This window comes from Trachymyrmex cornetzi, unplaced genomic scaffold (assembly GCF_001594075.2).
Source record: "Trachymyrmex cornetzi isolate Tcor2-1 unplaced genomic scaffold, Tcor1.1 scaffold509, whole genome shotgun sequence".
Taxonomy (NCBI): Eukaryota; Metazoa; Arthropoda; class Insecta; order Hymenoptera; family Formicidae; genus Trachymyrmex; species Trachymyrmex cornetzi.
This window is the reverse complement of record NW_017299817.1, coordinates 410,368-418,043: the sequence shown is the minus strand read 5'-3', so window position 1 is coordinate 418,043 and position 7,676 is coordinate 410,368. Positions and strand designations below refer to the sequence as shown.

The window sequence follows — 7,676 nt, the reverse complement described above, 5'->3', positions numbered from 1 at the left end:
CAGAATAATTATATTAATCAGAATTCTAGTTATCTCAACTAGAATTCTAATAGACATAACCAGAAAATTCTGATTCGTCCATTTTCTACCAGAATTACTATTTAATCCAACCAGACCATTTTTCTCAGTGTATTATATATACTTCAATGTTTGACTAATTATAAAAATTATAAATGACTTTCCGATATGAAGTTTTATTATCTAAATACGCACACAATTTTTAATAATCTAAGAGATGTGAGTTTTCGTAGAGAATGCATAATGCGAATTTAAATATTTACCGATTGAGACAGATGATTAATCAAAGCTGTCTGGAAAGTCCAATCGATAAACATTATACAATGATACATCGATTTTATGGAGCGATAAATGGCAATTTTCAGCAAAATTTTCAGGAAATAAAATATTGATTGGATTCCGAGGAGAACTAGCGTCAGGTGCAGCGATTTTTAGGTCCCCTAAAAGCGAGGGACTGCCACTGACCATTATTGGCTAGCTCGTATTCCCTTGGCGCTTTTGCATTAGTAACACACCTCGCACATCTGTTTCAAGATAATCTATTTTCGCATCCCTAGTTTCTTCACTCGATTTATCAACAACCTCCTCGAAAGCTTCAAGGAAATCTCGATGGGATTTTTAGCACATTCATGCATAAGAAAAAAAATGCTACTCTATGTACATAATATATACATACTTTATATTTTCCAATGAATAATCAATTAAATAAAAGTGCTGTGCTTTTTCCCAAGTGCATGTGTCTCGATATCTAACGATCGGTCCATCGCGCGCCAACCTATAAAATCCAATTACTCGAAGAAGCCGAGCTCGGCCTTCGACATTGGCCTTATGAGTTTCCACCCACGCCCATATCCGGCGCCGGCACTCGAAATTCAATTACGAGGCAGCTGTGAAATCGAGTTTCGGGTAAACGAATGCACCCTCACGCGTCCCGAACACGCGTACGTAAATATACATCTCTTGCGAAGTAGTACGTTTTGAGGTATAGACACCACAATACAATTGTCGATCTTTCTGCAATTAATTATATCATTCAAGCGAATCCACTTACCAGCGAAAGGACCAAGAATTAATATACTTTATAAAGAGTAAGATAATGTTAATGACAGCAATATGGTCAATTAAAAAATCTTGTCAAATGGAATTTAATATTTATTCTTTCTTTATACACTTTTCTTCGATTCTACAGAAAAATGAAAAAAACATTCGCTATCATTTTCTATAGAATTCAAAATTCTACAGATTCAGAAAAAATGCACAGAGAAAGAATAAATTTGAAATCCCATATATTACAACGAGTTTTTTCAATTGACCAAACTGTTGTTGTTAACATGATCCTACTCTTGGTTTACTTTAAAAAAGCGAATCTTTCCTTTTTTATGAATAATCAAAGCTTACATGCATATATAAAGAAAGACAAATTTACGCAAATTCTTACAAATATTAGATAATTTAATTAGTATCGTTACAACTGTTAGGTTTAGTCCTAAAAAATCGATTAATCACAGTCGAATATAAGAAAAATAATCGACTATGATTGATCAATTTCTTATCGCTTTACAGCTTACTGTCTCTTAAAGCAAGGTTCTGGACTAGGCCTTATTGTCAAAAGTTTTTTCATCAAAGCGTAATAAACGAAGATAAGAAGTTATTTCAATTTTTATTGAAACATACGAATTTATTTTTACCTCGAATTTATTATTTTTCCATAAATCGGTGAGATACGCTATTTCTTTTCTATAGTTTCCCCGATTTCCCGTCATAAGATCTCATCAAATATGGAATATATACGCGAAACGCGCGATCACTGGTAAGGATTTTACAACAGCTGCACACACGTATCTGAACTATATCGATGAATTCCATCGGTTTCCGGGAGAGAGAATGCCGAGCGATAATGTCCCGTCCGCAGATTTCAGGGTGCGAGCCGTATCGGCCTTTGCACCCTCTCAGTACGAACGTTCGACCCAAAAGCCGGGATTAAACGCGCGCCATAGCAATTTTTCAACGATTTCACGGGCTCAACTTTGAAATTTACGATACGCAAAATGCTCGAAGATCTTTTCCCCTCGGAAAAATTCATTCGGGATGTTCGAATGTCAAAATCTCAGTTTCGAATACTCATCGATTTTGTACTCAAACATTTGTACTTTTAAATAAGAGTGGTAGATTTTAAAGTGAGATTTTATTCTTTTAGAATGAAATCTTTTCAAAAAAGGAGTGAGATTTTATACCTTTGTAATAAATCTCACTCTAAAAGAGTAAAAATCTGCCACTCTTTTTCAAGAATGCAAATATTTTCAATAGTGGCAGTATTTACACTCTTTTTGAAATGAGATTTTATTTCAAAATATTTAAAGAGTAAAAATATCTCTTACAGAATAGAGATGATTGTATTCACAAATTAGAAATTAATTGTTTTAAAAAGTTTGTCTTTAATATTTACATAAAACGAACTGAGTTAATTTTTGGATTGAAGTAATTAAATATGAACGAAGAAAGAAATGGTATAAAGGCCACGGTTTTTAATCAACTCCGGAATTGTTTCTAAATGCGGCTATCTGACCTTCATCGCATATTAAATGATATATTAAAGCCCAGTTTTACTAATATAAGATTAACTTTAATCTCGATTTAACTTACTATTTATCTTTTTTTAATTCTTACATTAGTGAACTGAGCCTTAATGTATCATATAATACGTGATGAAGGTCAGAGATACGACACGTTAAAAAATAAAAAAATCTGTAAATAATGATATAGGATAACTCCGGCAAATACGCGCTGGGATTTACGCCACAGAAGTAAAAAAAAATAGAAGGAGTAGGGGTAAGTACTCTGTTACATGCCTTTATATTATATTAGTTTTGTGTTATGATTTCAGCTTCTTACTGTTAATATTAACGAAATTATTGTGAGTTGAATGGATTTGTCATCTATAATAAGTAACGCTATCATAAATTATACTCTACATAAAATGATTACTGTAAGGCGTGTAAAAGACTTCATGATTATTTCGTGATACATACGTGTAGTGGAATAATAAAGCATGTTGTGCAGCAAAATACAAGTGGTTTGCTTTCATATTCTTTGTATAGTTTGTTGTCTTGTATATCCCACCTGTTTGGGATATACTATACAAGTGGTTTGCTTTCATATTCTTTGTATAGTTTGTTGTCTTGTATATCCCACCTGTTTGGCATATACGGTATTTTTAGCGAACGGGATGCCCAAAGCATACAAAGTGCACAGATTGAATTCAGTGCACTAAATACAATAAACGCATTATATGAAATATGTACCTCATGTCATAACACTTGTAATATATGTAGGAAGATTGTAATTATTATTTATTACTTCATATACATATTTACCATTCTTATTCTTTAATAAAACTTTATTAAACACATTTGATATGTTATTGTGTCATTATACGTCTTATTTATATGCATTATTTGTAAATTTGTCATGAGCCATACCCCTTCCCCCTCCCCCTATGAGTAGCCATATATCCCACCCCCATGGGATATACGGCAAAAAACAAAAAAGTTATTGTGTCATTATACGTCTTATTTATATGCATTATTTGTAAATTTGTCATGAGCCATACCCCTACCTCCTCCCCCTATGAGTAGCCATATATCCCATCTCCATGGGATATACGGCAAAAATGTAAGGGTTTCAAAAAGTTTATTTTTTAATATAAAAAATAAATATTTCGGATTTCTAATATTTTTTCCATAGTAGTAAACAATACAAAGTTTTTACTGATATAGTTCGTTTACTATAAACACAGTAAATAATACTGGATAAATTAAATTTTTGATAGGTGCGGCGTATATACCGGAATTACAAAGTTTTTACTGATATAGTTCGTTTACTATAAACACAGTAAATAATACTGAATAAATTAAATTTTTGATAGGTGCGGCGTATATACCGGAGTTACCCTAAATAATTACATTAGACGGTTTCAACAGAAGTCCAAGTGCCCTGCAAATTTATAGTATCGACAATCTACAATACTTGAAAGTATAATAAATATATATAATAATATTTGGAAGTAATGACGGAATTGTCACGGAAGGAATGCGTCCCTTGTCACAAGAGGTGTGCCACGCCATCATCATACAATTGAGAATACCCTATAATCCTTGATGAGGAACAACACCGCAGCTGCAAAGAGAACAGTTCGGATTCGAGAATCACGCGGATAGCAGCAGCATGGAAGACGCGCGACTTGCTCCCTTTCCTATGGCGTACCCTCGTGAGATTTAAGTTAAGGAGCTAGTAGGGGGCAGAGTTGGGGATCAAAATCTAGTCGAGCCTTTACACATCGGATGTCTTGGAGACGAAGTTGGCAGATAGTCGATATCATATTTTTTTATTCAAGAAATAAAAACCTTTTTAAAAAAAGAAAAAATTTATTCCTAGTGCATAAAAAAAGGTGTTGAATACATTCTTCTTAATAAAAAACGGATATAAGATAAATATAATTAGCCAAGTATTTCACACAAGATAAATAAAATAAACTAAAAGTAACTAATCAAAAATGGATAAATATAATTAGCCAAATATTTCACGCAAGACAAACAAGATAGACTAAAAGTAATTAAAATTGTCAACTGGACTATAGTGAAGAAAAAACTTAGCATGTATGTATCACACGTACGACTGAAAAAAATTTGAAAAACTGAAATGGTCTCTTTTTGGGAAACGATCTCCAGATCTCGGTATCGGCTGCACCAATTTTACTCGGACTGGTCGCAATCGAAAGATACCGATAACATTATATAATAAAAGTGTTTTTAGATTTTTGATTGCAGCTTTAGTTTCTGAGTAATTTTAATCTAAAGTTTGTTAATGTCAAAATTTCAGATAAAGAAGCTAGTGGTAGCGTCGCGAATTACCAAATGATAAACGGTAAAATGGTAACGGCATAAATATATACACAATGACGTTTACACGTCAAGCGGTCAAATGGCCGGTTATATATATTTATATACTTGGCGTCGCGCCGCTACCGCGTCGCTTGATCAGAAAATATAGAACATTCGTCTACAGTACTTAAACAATTTAAATTTAACAAATACAGAGCCGATTATAATTATAAAAAATTTGTATAATATCGATATCGAATATATTGGGTACTGGATTATATAAATTATAGATTAACATATAAAAAGTATAATTTTTTTATAATACTTTGTAAGATAAAATATAAAAATCCAAGGAGAGAAATTATATGGCGTATCATAGAAAATAAGATTTAATTTATGTTCGTTAATTATTCAAATTTGTATCTCCTAAAATTGTAATATAAATTGTACTCCATTACCAGTATTTCTCTATCGAACTTATTTTAGAAACCATTTACATTTACATTAAACGCGTTTTCCTTTAAACAATTTGATAAGGCGAACGCCCCTGCATTACAAGCAACCCACGAAGGACCATGGGCAAAAGAAGCGCGATTCTTGTGCAAACACTGCGGTAGTACTCATTACCGATCCCTTTGTGCCGGAAAGAACATCCTTTAATCCTGCATATCTTAAGGGACGCTCATCTATAGTTAGTGCTTTATTTAAATTTCAAGTAGCGAACGCGTAGACTATGCAGAAATTGCAAAAATCAACTCTTACGGAATGATTTCGATATAATCATTAATATGAAAATGAAACAAATATATATTTGTTATATTTTCTATTTATTATTTATATTTACTACTGACAAAATTTTTTTAACAAAGCATTATGTTTCTCTCTATAAGGAAAAAGAGATTATGAACTTGGACAACATAAAATCCAAAATTGGGACATAAGACATCTTAAAAACGATTTTGGACTTTATGTTGTTTTGAGAATTCCTTATTTATTTTATCTATTATATTGTAAATGAAGATAGTTAAATTGTGTAACATCATAATTTGGAGCATACAATTTGCAGAGGTATATGAAGAACATTGATTTTCCGCGAGGTTAAGGACACGATAAATTGCAGACACCTACTATAGCCACGTGACTTTTATCCCTTTGATAAAAATTTGTAACTGTCTACGATGGTTTTGCCTTTATTAAAATTCTTTACTGCTAGGATTTATTTTACGTAATCAGTGTTCGAATCAACGGTAAAAAAAAATACATGTTTTACATCAAAGGAAATAATTATTTAAAACAAATTAACGCTATCAATCATATTAATTAAAATTAATTATAGTATATTTCCTTCGACCAATAAATTTTTTCGAAGGTCTTTTCTTCGTTCAGAGTAACACAGACTCAGCGCATTTAAACTGTGGCAAGTTTCTTCGAATTCTAACAAATATAATTATTCTGCGTAATATTTTACAGTTTTTTATTAGATTAATTTCAAAATTAAGAACCAGAAAGTTGATCGGATTAGCTTTGTTTTATGTTTAACAGGATTAATTAATTCGCTGATAAATTTCTTTTTTATATATTAATTCAACTCCAACGTGAATCGCTTTTGCATCAACAATAACTTTTTCCATTAGTAACGCCAGTTAACAAGCTTACCTCTTAGCTCGGCGAACCTTCTATCTCATTAGCTGGAACGAATGCAACTCGTGACCCACATGCAATCGGTGATTTAAAAACCTCAACACAGTGCACTATATAAAGACCAATGTACTCTCTTTTCTTTTATTTCAAACATGCATCTATCGTAATTTTTCTCGGCGCCACATCCAGCTGCACCGGAAACAACACGACACACGCAAGACGCACATAGACGCAAATGTACAGAAATATCGAGGACAGTCTTTAGAAATTAAAGGGGCACAGAACAACAGTTCTTTTCGCGACTATCACGGTGCAATAATAACACAACGCTTATATGAAGAATCGACGCTGATTCGATACGTAGAATACGGAATTCGCGCGTAATTAGTTGAAGCGCATCATCACCCTCTGCAGCGGCGGCCGTAGATCCAACACGCTCTCAAGTACACTCGAGTCGCATCAACCGCAACACCCGCAGATCCACGAAAGGTTCAACGAACTTAACGCGCGCTATATTATCGAACGTCAGTTTTTTTTTCGCGCTATTATATCCGCTACGCCCGAGCCTCGCATCACCATCGTTCAAGTTTCACCTCGAGCGATCACCGTACCTTCACCTTCGCACCATGACCACCGAGAACCGCGCTACAATCTCGGCTTGTTACCCTCTCGTTCGTGCCGCGCGATCTCTCTCATTCGCCGAAACTCGACGAGAAAAAGCCCACGTTACGCGGGAACGGCGGCAGTCTACCGCTTGTTTTCTCCCAACTGCGTCCGGGTCGAGCACCTACCTAGCCGAGTCGTCATTGGGGACTCGACGCAGGCGCGCCGCAACGAGCAACCCTCTTCCCCTTCGTCGCAGCGACTCCACGTACCGTCAGAAGGGTGGCCGAGCCGGAACGAAGGGAGAGAGGTTGGTTGAACGTACATCCGTCGGATGAACGCTACAACTGAACCTCCGAATGACGGTGATAGAGAGACCAGGATGACCGTCGTCGGGGGAATAATCCCGCACGGTTTGGTTGATCGTGCTTCAAACTCCGGAGACGCCGATCGTTCCTGAAGTAGCTGTAGATATCACAGCGGTTAAGGGTTGAATACCTGCTCTTTCTAGACTACGTTTTTATATCCATGTTT

General features: G+C 34.7%; 1 protein-coding gene across 1 annotated transcript in view; it reads right to left on the bottom strand.

The window, feature by feature from the left end:
• The window catches only part of LOC108765658 (uncharacterized), a 38,798-nt gene extending 31,396 nt beyond the window's left edge, over positions 1-7,402 (bottom strand). The window contains 1 exon segment of the mRNA XM_018514471.1: positions 7,331-7,402. The gene's annotated coding sequence lies outside the window, so the exon portion shown is untranslated.
• Between the last annotated feature and the right edge of the window lie 274 nt (positions 7,403-7,676).